Source organism: Lagenorhynchus albirostris, chromosome 14 (genome assembly GCF_949774975.1).
Source record: "Lagenorhynchus albirostris chromosome 14, mLagAlb1.1, whole genome shotgun sequence".
NCBI lineage: Eukaryota > Metazoa > Chordata > Mammalia > Artiodactyla > Delphinidae > Lagenorhynchus > Lagenorhynchus albirostris.
Window position 1 is genome coordinate 83,679,892 of NC_083108.1, and position 15,740 is coordinate 83,695,631.

General features: G+C 47.4%; 1 protein-coding gene across 1 annotated transcript in view; it reads left to right on the forward strand.

Annotated features, from left to right (window-relative positions):
* The window catches only part of TMEM132B (transmembrane protein 132B), a 178,359-nt gene that overhangs the window by 144,663 nt on the left and 17,956 nt on the right, over positions 1-15,740 (forward strand). The window lies entirely within an intron of this gene.

A 15,740-nucleotide genomic window follows, 5' to 3' on the forward strand; every position in this document is an offset into this window, starting at 1 on the left:
CTGTGCAGGGGTCTGTTTGAGTCACTGAATTTAGAGTTTCTGCCCGTTTTTTCTTGGCGCCCTGATCGGCAGTTCCCTCTTGCAGCAGAGACCCCGAGAGAAAGGACTTCCATCTTCAGAATGATCCTTCCTCCTCTAAGCTGCGAAGAGAGCTCCCAGGTCCTATGTCTTCGTTCATTTTAGGAAAACACAGCACCGCTGAGTTCTTCCTTCTTTCTGTTCTGCGGGCTCCTGTTCAGAGGTGAAATGAAACTTGGTCCCCGTCTGAAGCACTCTGGTGGACAGAAAATCCTGCAGGGTTTTCCCTGTGGCGGAAAAGATCTGGAAGGGATTCCTTCCTTCTTACTTGGACCTGCAGGAGGCTGTGCCTTAAGCCGGAGATGGTTTTGATAAGGAAGAATTGATGTGTCTGTGAGGCCTAATTACAAACACGATTAATCCTTAGGAAGCCCCGATTTGGTATCGCCTGCTTTCTGGGTGGAATGTTAATTCTCCCCTCGAGAGGGTAGGTGGACTGGCTTCAAAGGACACACAGCCTTGCCCTGGGGCTCCTGGCAGGCCTCGGACTCTGTGGGCAGGTTTGATTAAACAAATCCAAAGCCTTCGATATTCTGAGTCTAGAAAGATCTGAGCCAAGTCATACAAACTCATCTGCACAGAATGAAAAATATTGATTCATTGCCCTTGGTTGCCTTTGAAAATGCCTGTTACTTACCATCCCCCGTCATTCCAGGAGGGAGATATTGGGATGGCACATGGAGGTGGCATCTGTGTGGTTATGCCACCCGGGGCTCAAACAGATGGCTCAGCTCTGTAGACCCCTCAGCCTTGTTCCCTCCCGAGAGCCTGGTGTGGAGCCCCCCGGGCGGGACCTCCACTGTCCTGCCCTGGAGAGCTCTACCTACAGAGGCAAGCCCAAGTTCATGGATCCCATCGTTGCCGTGTACTTGGCTGTCTCCCCTTTGTGGAAATATACTAAAAGTATCCTCCTCTGAGCCCGAGAGAGAAATTGCTTTGGAAGGCGTAGTTTCTGGCTCAGCGGTCGCTTTCGTGGCCTTATGAAGATGGGGCTCTCTTCTAGCGAACTGTGGCCTGATCTTAGCAAACGAGAGCGTGCAGATCCCCAAGTGCAGAGCTGCCGTAAGACGTTTCTAGGGGAGCCCAGGCTCCGTTGCAAATCCTGGCGCCTGGGTCAATTGAGGGGGATTCAGTAAATGGCTGTGATGCATTTGTCGCAGCTTTCGTGTCAATGTTTGTCATAAATTTTGTCATAACGCTAAGATGTACAGCGTCGTCCTCAAAGCTGTCCGCTGGCCTGGGCATCACCCCAGGGGCACCTAAACACGTGGGTGCTCATTAGCACCCCAGGGAGAGACCCCCTTGGTCTGTGGATTTGTCAGCCGGTCACTTCCTCACGGTGCAGGAAACGCTGTGTGATTCCCCAGGGAGAGTCTTGCAGGTTTCACCAAAGGTCGTCATGCGATGGCAATTCTGAGCGTTGGGATTGTGACTTAGGTAAGGGACAAGGTATAAATTCAGGACGGTGTTAATTGTAGTGATACACAAATTGGCTTCTTCGACTTGGGACCGTATGGCATCAGGGGGAATAAATCTGAGGACATAAAGGATGTTGAAGGGCTGGAACCTTGGCGAGATTGGAAGCGATCTGTGTCACATTTTAAGTGGACAAGTACTTCTGTGTTAAAAAAAACATACATAGAAGATGCATATTAATTGCATGTGTGTGTGTGCAAGAAACCTTGGCCGTTTTGTTCACAGTGAGATCTGATGAACCAGCTGTGTTTTTTAATTGAACTATCGTGGATTTACAATATTGTATTAGTTTCAGGTGTACAGCATGGCGATTCCATATTTTTACAGCTTATACTGCATTAAGAGTTATTACAAGATCATGGCTCTAATTCCCTGTGGAACCACCTGTCTGAAGCGGCTGCCACAGGCTGATATGATTTTTGTTGGCATTAATGGGTGCGTGACCCCAGAACAGAGGTCACAGGTGGGCAGGCTGCAGGCTGCATCTGGTTCAGAGGAGTGTGTGTGTGTGTGTATTTAATTTGCTGCCATCCTGTAAAAATTGGCAAACCACATAGAAATCTGTATTTCTAGCCTCTTATGAAATTCACAAAGTTGAGTAGCCCGGGGCCCACACTGCTTCCTGTGACCCTCAACCCGGAAGTGAGCAGAGGACGCCCCTGTGCGTAAGGCCGGTGCATCCAGGTCACCGCAGTCTCCACCCTTTCCTCTTGCCTCCCGCGTGGAGGTGGAGGGACGTCTGTGATTTCTCGTCACACTTGTGCAGCTGGTTTTTTGATAGTAGGTTTCAGAGGAAAGGGAGCTATTTCTTGTCCCCTGGTCTCTATAAGTCAAAGATGATACATGTCACTCGTCCCTGTGATGGAGAATTCTGTGTCTTTCTAGGCATAAGTGGAAGCTGGAAATTGGATCGTATTCTGTCAGAGTGTCTGAGGGGCTGAGGGCCCTTGAAATCAAATCACAGGAGAAATGATTGAAGGAAGTGTGAGTGTTGAGCCTGGTGGTGAGAAGAAAAGGCCCAGGGAGAGGTGAAGAGAGAAACATGACAGCTCTTCTGAAGCCTTTCAAGGGCCATCCTTCGGAATATGGGGTAGATTTGTGCTTTTTAGATTTCAAGAGTGGAAGTCAAAAGGGAACCACTCTAGCTCAACATAAAGAAAAAGAATGCAGAGGGAGTGAGTTTGGGGGGCGGGGGTAGGCTTCCAAACAGCTGATGGCTGTTCAAATCCTGACTCCGTGGGGGAGCACCTTTATGAGCTAGTAGTAAAGTGTCATTCCTCTGGCTTTCCCATCAGGAAGTCAGTTGATAAATTAAGTTTTCTGAATTTGCAAAGGAATTTTGTTTCCACCCCCATGACCTGGAAGGCACGTGTGTCAGTTTCCTCTTGCTGCTGTAACAAATGAACGTGAATTTAGTAGCTTAAAACAATGCACATTTATTATCTGACGGTACTGGAGGTCAGGACCCTAAAATGGGTTGGTTGGCAGGGCTGCGTTGCTTCTGGAAGCTCTAGCAGAGAATCTCTTTGCCTCTTCCAGCTTCTAGAGGCTGCCTGCCTTTCTGGGCTGTGGCCCCTTTCTCCATCTTAAAAGTCAACATCGTAGCATCTTCAAATCTCTCTCTCTCTCTGACCCCTGGTTCCATCATCACCTCTGTTTCTCTGGCTCTGAGCCTCCTGCCTCTCCCTAATAAGGACCTCTGTGATTACATTAGGCCCACCTGGCTATCCCAGGATAATCCCTTCACCTCGAGGTCCTTATCTCAAATACATGTGCAGAGTCCCTTTACCACATGTATTAGTTTCCTAGAGCTGCCGTATCAGTTCCCACAAACTCAGTGGCTTAAAACAACATAAACCTGTTCTCTCCCAGTTCTGGAGGCCTGAAATCAAGGTGTTAGCAGGGCCACACCCCCTCCAGAAGCTCTAGGGGAGGATCCTTCCCTGACTCTTCCAGCCTCTGGGGGCCCCAGGTGTCACCGGCTTGTGGCCGCATCCCTCCCGTCTCTGCCTCCATCTTCACTTCTCTTCTGTCTCCGTGTGGCCTTGTTCTCCTATAAGGGCGTTCGTCATTGGATTTAGGGGCCACCCTGATTCACAGTGATCTCATCTCACTATCCTTAAGTTAATTATATCTGCAAAGACCCTGTTTCCCAACAAGGCCACATTCACAGCTTCCCGGGGCTAGAGCTTGGACATATCATTCTGGGGTCACAGTCCCACCTACCGTGTAAGGTGACACATTAGAGGTTTGGGGGATTAAGATCTAGACAGCTTTGAGGGTCTTTATGCTGCCAGCAACAGCACATTTGTGGTTCTTTGCTAAGTGTCTTTCAAGGTCTTCAGAGGGAGGAAGAAAAATGCAATCTCCATGTTGTAATTGTGATTTAATCTTTGAGTGTCTATCTTGCCGACCAAGTGATGGCCTTCTGTGTTTAATGTGTTGGTAATTGTACTGTTGGTCAGTGAGGTGCAGTCTTCAGAACCACAGAAGCCCCGGCATACGTCACCAGCAGGGGATGAACTCATTCACGCTTGGAGAGAAATCAGTGTAAACTCATGCTGTCTTGAAGAGGGTACCCTCCAACTTCTGGCTGCAATAATTAAGTTTCCAGCCTTCTGGTATCAGCCGGACTTGAAATAATGAGATGCTAAAGGCCTCCTAAAAGGGTATTAACGTTTTAAAGCCTTCTCTGCCCCAGAGAAGGTCTTTATTTCCAAACTTCGTCTGTGAAGGGCAAGGGTAGGCGGCAGATGTGCTGTCGGAAAAAAAACACAGAGGTTTCTGCCGCTTGTGTGGGGTCACTAAATAGAGCCCAATGTCACCGCTGGAGGATGCAGGAAGCTTCGAGAGAGCAGCTGCATTTCCTGGGTCATCACGGAGCCCCTGCAAAAGGCCGTGTGACCCGATTTTCCTTAAGTGGTTGGATTCACAGAGAGGATAAGGTGGAAGGTGGGCGTGTCCTGAACATGGTCCTTAGAGAGGCATCTGAGAGCTGATGTCACTGAGCCGGAGACATCGCGATTCAGGTGGAGGGGACTGGACAGGTGGAGGGGGCAGTGGGACCTGGCAGGCCTGCGGTGAAATCCTGTGTGGACGAGCTTTCTTTTGCTTTGGTTGCAAGTGACAGAAACGCAAATCCAACTGTCTTAAGCCCGGAAAGGGGAAATATATGGACTCGTGCAGCTATAGACGGAGTTAGATCCAGAGGCACATCTGGACTCGATTTCTCTCCTTCTCTGATTTCTGCCTTCTTCTGTGTGGTTTTCACATCGTTTTCCTGGGCCCGTGCTACTTCCTGGGCCCAGCATCCCTCCCCGACTCCCTGCATCTGGACACGCCCCAGCTGTGTCCTCTGGACTCTGGCTCAGGTGCCCCTGGCATCTGTGCAGCCGCCTCCTTCCTGCCGCTCTGCATCCCGCCTCCCACACCGCGGTCCTCACCTCTGTGCTTCTGTGCCCTGTGTAGGTGCACGTATTAGGGACTCAGCATGTCGTGTGTCCCTGTACAGGTGGCAGGTTTGCCCCTTGAGGGCAGGTCCGTGTCTCACTTGTCTTCCTGCCCCGAAGGGTCTGTTAGAAGGAGCAGCGAGAACAGCCACAGCCCACGGTGACACCACGCCAGACTCTGGTCCACTGGTTCTTTACACATTGCAGCCTCCGACCCGCCCAGCACCCCGACAGAGTAGGTACCACTCTTATGCCCATTTTACAGTCCAGGAAACTGAGGCGGGAGAGGTTTAAGTGTCTGGGCTCAGTGGGTGGTGAGTAAGCATTAGTCCACTGCATGTGCGGATTCATGGTACCGAAAAGTGGACACCCAGTCCCTTTCTATTTCCTCTCTCCTGTAAAGACAGAATTAAAGACAGGTGTTTCTGAAAGTCCACATTTTATGTAAGACTTTTGATTGTTGGCAAGTCATCCAGTTGAAAGAGATGTGCAGACACGTTTTGCCCGGGGGCTGTGGTTCTCATCTTCCACGTGTCCTGCACTGTAGGAGGAGATCAACCTAATGGAGGGTGAGGCCCAGGCACCTGGGGGGTGGGATTGAGGACCTTGTGGGGATCCTGCAGTGCTGATGAAATAGGTTCAGGACAGTCTCTCTGCACTGACTTATCTCCAAAGGGTCCTTGTCTGCTGTGGGCTCCAACGGGCTTCCGGAGAAACCCTCAGACGGGTCCTGATGTTATTAGAAGGAGATGGAGAAAAATCCAAAAGTGGTTTAAGCCCATTTCTTTCTCTTTTGGCAAGGCTTGGCAAACATGCCTACAGAAAACACCGTTCTTCTGTTTCTCGGCATGAATTTCCTCCCCTTCACCCGTCACCAGGAGCCAGGCAGCTAAGAATAAGTTGTCAGGCAGTTTGGACGTTATTGCCTAATTTTGTCCTCCTTGTTGCTGGTAATTTGGACTTGCATTGTTCCATTCTGATGGGAGATGTGTCATATATTTCCTGTTGGCCAGAGGATAGATACTGCTCCATCCCCAACCTTTTGTTCCTGTCAGCATCGTTCAGATTTCAATATTAATGAGATCTTTTGTTCCTTTCTGTCTTTAGCATCTCTAATGAAGAACTAACATTCTGGAATTGTTTGGGCATCATGTGGAGAGACCTTGGGACTAGCCAGTGTAGATCTGCAGCCGCCCGGCTTTGCGCCCTCAGTAAACAGAGCCACATTGGGGAGATGGTGTTACTGAGGTCTTGGGCCGACACCGAATTAAATCTCGGAGGCAGAGTTTGGGGCGCACCAGAAAAGAATAGCTTCATTGCTTTGCCAGGCAAAGGGGGCCACAGCAGGCTAATGCCCTCACAACTGTGTGTCCTGACCTGGAGACGGGTAGTGAGGAGTTTTATAGCAATGGCTCAAAGAGGGCGTGGTCAGCTCGTGGACCTTCTTCTGATTGGTTGGTGGGGAGGTAACCGGGAGTCGGCATCATCAACCTTCTGGTTCCTATTGGTCTGGGGTCTCCGTGCTTGTGGGCAGCCGACAGTTAACTTCTCCCACCTGATGGGGGTTTCAGTATCTGCAAAACGGCTCAAAGATATTGTTCTGTGTATCCCTTGAGGGGGAGCCAGGACCCTGCCCCAAGGCTGCACTCTTGTCTCCTGACTGCTCCTCCCTTGTCTCTGCATCCCATCTCTTCCCTTACTAACAACTGCTTGAACCTGCCCGTTGAAACTCAGGGAAGGTCACGGAGGCTGAATGAAGCCTATTTCCTGTAATGAAGAAATGGGGGACACAGAAAGGCTTTTGTGCCCAGGAGCCCACAGGGTCCTGCTCAGTATCAGGTCTGTGACTGTGTTTCGAATATCAGGCAGGGTCAACTACGGCCGCTGTGCCTCTGCCTCCTGGCACGTTTATCCTTGATGTTTTGGGGCTTGGTTCACAATTTAAACTCCTTCCGTGAGCTTTGATGGTGGGCAGAATGTATCAGCTTCGTATTCAAATTCATTGAGTTTCCTAAAGACACTCAAATCATTTCAATACACTTTATTTTAAAAAAAATTTTTAATTTATACAATTTTTAAAGGTTACTTTCCATTTACAGTTATCACAAAATATTGGCTGTATTCTCCATGTTGTACATACAGCTTTGAACTTATACTCAGTACTTTGTACCTCACACTCCCCCACCCCTATATTGCCCCTCCCCCCCATTTAAATAAACTTTAGAAGTTAACTGTCTAAGAAAAGTGATGCACAGGGCATTTAATTATTGTTGCCAAAATACAGGTCACCCAGTTGCTAAGTGCCAGGGCTGGGGTTTGACCCCAGGAAGCTTGGCTCTCGGCCCCCGCTGTACAGAGAGAACCCCAATTTCACAGGGAACTTAGCCCTGCGAACTTAGGGTGCTTATTTCAGGCGCAGGCTTCTTTCCCCCCTACTTTGGGATTATCCGTACACTGACTTATTTTATACATATCCTAAGATTAAGATTACTTTCCAAAGATAAAAACGTAGCCCTCTTTTCTCTGAAACAGTTCAGATGTCTAGAGGGACATTCAGTGATGTTAGGAACTGGCGAACGTAAGAAGAAATCCCACAAAGAGCTAGAACTGACTTCTTCAGCCAAGACTCACGCGTATAGCAGAGACTCAGTGAGCGTAGATGAGAGAAGTCTTCGGAGAATCTCACCCATTTTCCCCAGAATATGCAGGAGTCTTGCATGAGCAATTCATTCATGCTTTATTGATATATATCGCTACGCTGAGATGGACTTTGAGAAAGTAATGCTGCCTTTAGCAGCAGGTGGAAATACAGATTCTGTCTCAGTCAGAAACAACGGGGTAAGGTTTTCCTGGGACTGGATGGACTGGATTACGTAGCCACCTACTAAACAAATGGGCTCATATCTCTTCTAATTCATTTTCAAGAGGGACGGGCTTCCAGCAGGCAATGATCATTTATATTCAATGTATATACGCAGTGTATTCCTTCTAAACGACTCTTGGATTCTTGCCTGGAGACATTTCAGGTTTAAATGCAAAGAGACGGTCTCAGATTTCAAAGCACTGCTTTCCACTCCTATTCCCCCCTGCAGCTTGCCTTACCCTTCTTAAAGGGCCCCTCTGCAGATGTTTCAGATCATTTTGACCACTTCTGAAGCTCAGTTTAACAGGCTTTTTTTTAAAATGAAAGGCCTCAGCCCAAAGCGATAGCCCTAATATAGTCTTTTTTTTTTTTTTTTTTTTTTTTTTTTCTGTAAGCGGGCCTCTCACTGCTGTGGCCTCTCCCGTCGCGGAGCACAGGCTCCAGACGTGCAGGCTCAGCGGCCATGGCTCACGGGCCCAGCCGCTCCTAGGCATGTGGGATCTTCCCGGACCGGGGCACGAACCCGTGTCCCCTGCATCGGCAGGCGGACTCCCAACCATTGCGCCACCAGGGAAGCCCTATAGTCATCTTTTAATGCTCTGGACAACAGAGTAGTTTCCATCATCAAGGGTTTCAATTGTGTCACTCCCCAGGGAATACTTTCAGAGAGATGAATTTATCCACGGCTTCCTGACATCCTTTGTGTCTGACAATAAATATTTGGGTTACACTCTGACTTCTTTTCCTGTGAGCAGAGTTTGTAGGGAGAGCAGTCGGTGGCCGTATGCTGAGACTGTTTGTGTGTCTGAAGCCCACTCATAGGGACGGTGGATTTCCATGTGCCTTTCTTGACAGCCCCTTTCAGTGAAAGACTGATACCGAGGATCTTGAAGGATTTTCCAGTTCTGATACCAGTGCTTGCACCGTGGCCTGGGTTGGGACAGAAGGGACTTTGGTTAAGGATATTGGGCCAAAGCATTTTGGTTTCATAAATAGGATATAAATAATATAGAAAAAACAAAACTTGTGATAAGACCCCACTTCCTTTCATGTGCCAATCCAGACATCACTAATCAATCCCAGCACTCCTTCCTTCGACAGCCCAGATTCCTTCTCCAGCAGAGGTCCCTTGAGCAGCAGCTAAGAAGTGATTTGCATTGGCAAGTGAGACGAACATATTTCCTATTGCTGGTAAAGTCTGTGGGGAACTAGCAAAAGTTTTGTTAAGCATTGAAGAGCATGATGCTAATGAGGCCGTGATGTGGACCTCAAAGTTTGATATATTGGAGGGAGAAAAAAACCAAAACAACATTTCTGTGCCATTGCTCTGCATCCTGTCATCCGTATCAGGATGTCCTTAGGCCAAAGGTCATAAAATGATAGGCCTTGAGGCAAATCCAGACCCCGAGACGTGCCCCCAGACAGAGCAAAGTACTTTGAAAATGTATATACTTAGATGCCAACATTCAAACATTAGTAGATTTCACCAGAGCTCTGGAATTCCGTTTCTCCCGCGAAGTCCAGGGGTCTCTGAACACAGCCCATGTGGCAGTGGTGGGCTCAAGGTAGTAGCTGCTGTCCCCTTTGGGCAGGGTTTGGGGCGCTCCCTCAAGTTTTTCACCATCCCCAAGTTCCCTGACCTTCACAGCAGACCCACCTTCCCCATTTATGTCACCTCCCTGGGCCAGGAGGGATTTGATTGTTTTTTTTGTTTGTTTTTTTAATTGTAATTTTAATTTAATTTTATTTTTTTAAACATCTTTATTGGAGTATAATTGCTTTACAATGGTGTGCTAGTTTCTGCTTTATAACAAAGTGAATCAGCTATGCATATACATATGTTCCCATATCTCTTCCCTCTTGCATCTCCCTCCCTCCCACCCTCCCTATCCCACCCCTCCAGGCGGTCACAAAGCACCGAGCTGATCTCCCTGTGCTATGCAGCTGCTTCCCACTAGCTAGCTATTTTACGTTTGGTAGTGTATATATGTCCATGCCACTCTCTCACTTTGTCCCAGCTTACCCTTCCCCCTCCCCATATGTTGAGTCAATCCCTGGAAGTTCCACCATCCCTAGCCAATTGTGCTGAAAACAATCTGGGTGAGTTATACGGGTAAACTGAAATCTATTACAAATATATTAGATAAGTTAGTTGTATTAAGTGAGATGGATTAGACCAATGTATTAGATGCAATTATTTTAATTCATTGCTAACATAGGTAGAGGTTTTCACAAGGCAGAGTCACATAGTGTAAGAACAGCTGTAATTTCACCATGGGGGCTACTTCTCAAGCTGTTCAGACTGGAATTTTTATATCCAGGATTTTAATTAGCCCACGTCACACTGGCAAGGACTCCAAGTTGATCAAGGGGGTGAATTCCAGGGACTTCTGTGCTGCTGAGGCATTGCTGTGCTTCCCCCCTTCCTCTGTGACTGGCTCAGCCTGGCTGGGGTATGATTTGCTGGTCTCTCTGGAAATCTCCGAGAGTGTGAGTCTGGACGCCCAGGCTTCTCTTGGCAGGGCTGAGCCAGTCTCATCTCTGCCAGATCTTCGCTTGCGCCTTTCAACCCCCCTCTTTTCTACATTCTGATTTTGGAGAAATTGGTGAGGTCATCGTTGGCATTTTTCTTTTTCCCTTCCCCTGGAGCCTCAGAGATAAAAAAACTCTCAGCTGCCGGTTTTTATACCTTGAGGTCTCAGTTCACAGCATTCTTTGATAGAGAAGTTTCTTTTCTTAGGGAAATTTTCAGAAGTACTTTCAAGATAAGTTTGGAAAACACAAACCCTGCAGACCCTCATTCCCCTGAGAATATGCTCATCCTGCCACAATGCCTTTTTCTAATGTGACTAATTGATGCTTAAACCCCGGACACCTAAGCTTGTGACTCCTGTGCCGATGGAGCCTCGTTCCCAGCACTTCTGTCCACCAGGTTCAGTGTCTGCAGTCAGAGCTAGTGCAGGAGGCTGGGCAGCGCGATATGCTGGGCTCTCACCAGATGAACAGCTCTTAATCCCTCTGGGGCCACCGTTTGATGACTAGGAAGTGCTTGGATCTTTTCCTAAATTCAAAAGCGTTCGTGGTGCTTTGAAACTCTCCCAGTGTTGAGGGGTAAAAAGCTAAAATGAACACATTTCCCAGATAAGCGTATGCTAAACTTTACAACAAACCATAATCTTGGGCTCATTTGCTGGCGTGGTTTTGATAAGGAGCACGATTTTGGAAGCACTCATCTGTCAGGGTACAATCACACCTTGTTGAATGTGATTTGATTGGGGATTTATCGTGGAGGCGACCCAACAAGCAGAATGCAGGAACTGACCCGTGGTGCTTGCCTGATGAGCGGGGAGATGAGGCTGGGGGGGAGCGGCTGTCCGTGGGTCTGTTGTGGAGGGCTGTCCTGAGCATCTCGGACGAAGGTGAGTTGAAGTCTGGTGGGCCGGAGGCAGCCAGTGAGGCCCGACCATCTTGTAAACACCATACAAACCTTACTGTTCTACCAGTCACTGTTTTTTTTGTTTTTTTGTGTTTTTTTTTGCTGTACGCGGGCCTCTCATTGTTGTGGCCTCTCCCATTGCGGAGCGCAGGCTCAGCGACCATGGCTCACGGGCCCAGCCGCTCCGTGGCATGTGGGATCTTCCCAGACCGGGGCACGAACCCGTGCCCCCTGCATTGGCAGGCGGACTCTCAACCACTGCGCCACCAGGGAAGCCCCCAGTCACTGTTTTTGACAGTATTTTGCACAGGAGTCTGTCTCTTCCACAAAGACCTCCTCGAGGGCAGAGACACTTGGGTTTGCTTTATGTCCTCAAAGCCCTGCCGGGAACCCAGCATGTATCATCACTGAGTGTTAACCTCAGACTCTCTGTGACCTCTCTGTGCCTTTGACATGGATCCTCGTCCTCTCTGGGCTGCGCAAGAGTTGCATTCTCTGAGGTCTTTTTTAGCACCAAGACTTTAAGATTCTCTAAGGAAGGCATGTGTTTTGGATGAGCTAGGAAGGGACGAAGCGCAGTGGTCTCCATTCTGCCCACGCTGGCTCCGAGATCTGCCTTTGCTGGGAGGCCTGGACGATCAGTCAGTTCCGGGCTGGGTGCTGGGCACACTGCTTCGGAGAGAGGAAGAAATAACATCCCAGCCATGGTCCAACTAGGGAGGTGAGACTGATCTGCATGAAGAAAGAATTGATAAGAATAAAGGAGCCTGAGAGCAAAGCCTCATGATCAGAACTTGACAGTGAATTAAGGAATCTCCTTAGAGTGGAGCTTTCAGTGTAGTGATGGGCATGATGGATGGGTGAGGCGGGAGGGGCTCACAAGACCTTCCCGTTCCTGGTTGTACGATCCTGAGCAGAGCACTTCCTCTCTCATTGATTCTGCGTAGTTCCCGTATGTCTACAAGGTACCAGGCCTTGTGCCACGAGCCTGAGCTGCAGAAAATTAAATAAGGCAACATGCTTGTCCTTAAAGGCTTGCCTTATCATCTAGGAGGGGCAGAGAAGTAAGCATTACTATATTAAGTCAGAGTCTATGAAGGTACAAAGGTGGATAGAAGGTTCCTTGAGCCAAGATCCATGGACTTACCTCCTAGAAATCTTCATGAGAATTGCTTGACTTTGCATATCCATGTTTTATGATAGTCTATAGACTGTGTGAGCAACATGCACCATTGTCAGTAGACCCAATCACTGCCACTTGATTTCAGTTCTAATGTCTGGATTTGTGTCCATGATTGTATGAGGGGCCCAAAGGACTTGGAGCTGTATCACATGAATAGTTTAACTCTTGAGAATTCAGCTATACGCATTTGGCCCAAAATAACGCGGTGTCCTTACACTTACATGCATACATATACACATATATGGGTAGAAACTGTGCATCTTTTAATCTGGTTATCTCTGTTCCTCTGCCTGGTAAAGTATTCGTCAGTGTATATTGGCACAACTGGTGGGGGGCACTTGAGCACAACGGGAAGAGTCTCCCCATCTTCCAGAGGTGTGTGATGCCTTCTTCTGGTGGCCAAGCAAGTGAGTGGTGATGGTGTCAATGACCTCTTGCCTTCAGGAAGACATTAAAGACTGAACTGAGGCCTCCAAGAAACCCTTGACTAATGAAATGTTAGAAGAACTGGAAGATACTTTTACAGAAGGTGTAGGTGAGAAAGCACACAGGGAGAGCCAACACACTATAAATTGCTCGAGTGTTCTGAGCAGAGAGAAATAATTGAGTAATTTGCATATACCACCCATCTGTACAATTGCATGCTACCTATAGGTTTATATATATATATGTTTTATATATCTATATCTCTATCTATCTATATATCTTACGCATACATGTTACTACATATTCTTTGTATTAAAAATCAATGTATTAAAAATCACCAGTGTGCCTGGTGAATGAAAATAGGGATTTTCTTGTATAATACTGGTTGGGTGCAATTTTGCTTCAGTTAACTTTAGAACCCAACTGCTGTTTGCATGGGACATTGAGAAAAGAAAGAGGTATGTTATAGGCAAATGCTGTATTTGTGTCAGCTGGAGGCCAATTGACATGACAGACGAAGGAGCAGAAACTCAGGTTAAATTACCTGCTCAGAATCACACGGTATTATTCAGCACACTTCAGTAATGTTCTAGGGGAAAAAAAAGAGGATGGAGGTGGTATGTTTACTTATCGAAGGGAAGGGGTAGACAGTTATGACTCAGAGAGGGGGTTGCCTCTGACCAGCGAAAGCATAGTCTGGGGACCCACTGGGGGCAGGAGAGCTGTGATGTCCTTGAGCTTCTTATTGTATAAATCTTATTGTATAAACTTTAATGAGGGAACTTAGTCACCAGGAGCACATAGCTGTTTGCTAGAGTCAGGCAGGCCTCTTTTTAATAACGCAGCTTAAATTTAACTCAAACTGGTTACTTTAGATACAACGGAATCCCCCTAGTGCCCTAAATGGTAGTTTTTATTACACTTCTGCCTAAAGACTGAGACTTTTGCCCCATAGGGGAGACAGAGGATATGGAACTGTGTAGAGTTTCCGCAGTGGCTGCTGTCCCCCTCCTGAGCCAACTGTCCCGGGGATGCGGCTAGCTCTTCCCTTGAGGGCCCGATGGGATTCGTACAGCAAGCCCGGGGGTTACAAGCTCCGTTGTTTACAGGCTCTAAAGCTTCACACTCACACCTGCCCCTGCGGGGCCGTTAGCAAGTCAGTACAGTTTTTCCCTTGGATTCTTTTTTTTCTAGCTTATATGACATCCAGCAGGGTCCACCCTGGGGAAGCAAATGCTCGATTTCTCTTCCTCCCTGTGGGCATGTGTCTGTCTCCAGATTCCAGGTTAGTCTGTAGCCCTGCATCAGCAGTTCTCCAGTGGGTTTAAGAAAAGCTTTTAGTTTGCAGTTTGGTAAGGGCGAGAGAAGTGCTCTTCAGCCATCTACCTCTCTGAACTGAAACTGGAACTTGGCTGACTTGATTTTGTCTGTGATTTTTATCAAGCAGAGGATAAGCCAGGCCCCTCATTTTAAGAATACTTTTAAGTGAAAACTAAGAATGGACTGAATATAGAGAGGGGATCAGCGGTTACCGCAGCAGCTATTTGACCAATAGAAAAGGACAGTGTTGGGTCAGAGTACACCGCTTGGGACACTGGCCCTCTGTTACTGGCTAGGTGACCTAAATGAGCATTAGTCTCCTCATCTGTAAAATGGGTAAAGGATAACTTTCCCACAATGCTCCAGTGCAGGATTTTTTTCAGATTAAGGGCCAGTTTTTATGGGATCTCACCAGCATTTTGTAAAAAGTGAAGGAATAGAATGGACTGGAATGGAATGGCACAGAGTGGAGTGGAGTGGAATAGAATGGGATGGGATAAAACAGAATAGAAAATTCAGAGTGACTTGCAAGTAATGAGGTTAAGTATTTTTTCATGAAACTTTGGCTTTTGCCTTTATGTGTACTTTTTGTGTATTGGTCCTAATGTAAGATGTATTTTCTAATGTGGGCTGTGCTTCAAACACTATTTGAGACACATTGTCATAGACTGTATCAGTTAGTTACGCCTGCATAACAAACAGCCCCAGTATCTTAGTCACATGCCACCACAAGCTTTTTTTTATTGCTCACAGGTCTTCAGATCAGCTGGGGTTCACCTCATCAAGGTTGCAGACACCAAGAGGGCAAACCCAATCCTTTAATTATGTTTTTTTTTAACTTTTTATTTTATATTGGAGTAGAGTTGATGAACAATGTTGTGTTAGTTTCAGGTGTACGGCAAAGTGATTCAGTTATACATATACATGTATCTATTCTTTTTCAAATTCTTTTCCCATTTAAGTTGTTACATAATATTGAGCAGAGTTCCCTGTTCTGTGTTTTCAGTATTTTATGGAGAAGTTTTTGTTAAAATTCTGCTGGGCGAAAGGAGTCATTTGCCCAAACCCAACATTGTTGAGATAAAGCATATTTTACCTCTGGTGGGGGGAACCACAGATTCACAAGGCAGAGGGTGGGGGTGCAGTGTTGGGTGTGGCACTGAAATCTACCACATGACGCAATTGAGAATGTCAGGTGGAGGGGGAAATTCCCTGGCGGTCCAGTGGTTAGGACTCTGTGGTCTCACTGCTGAGGGCCCAGGTTCAATCCCTGGTCAGGGAACTAAAATCCCACAAGCCATGTGGTACGGCCAAAAAAAAAAACAGAGAGAGAGACTGTCAAGTGGGATGATGTTTTATAAATTGTAAAATGCTGTATGTGTCAGGTTTCGTCTTTAAAGGTGTACCCCTCCTTCCACCTTCCCATCTGTCCCCCTGCCGTGGGCTGAAGAGAAAGGTCATACATATGTAAGAGGCTTCCTCACTTATCTTCACCTTTGGGTCCCGAAA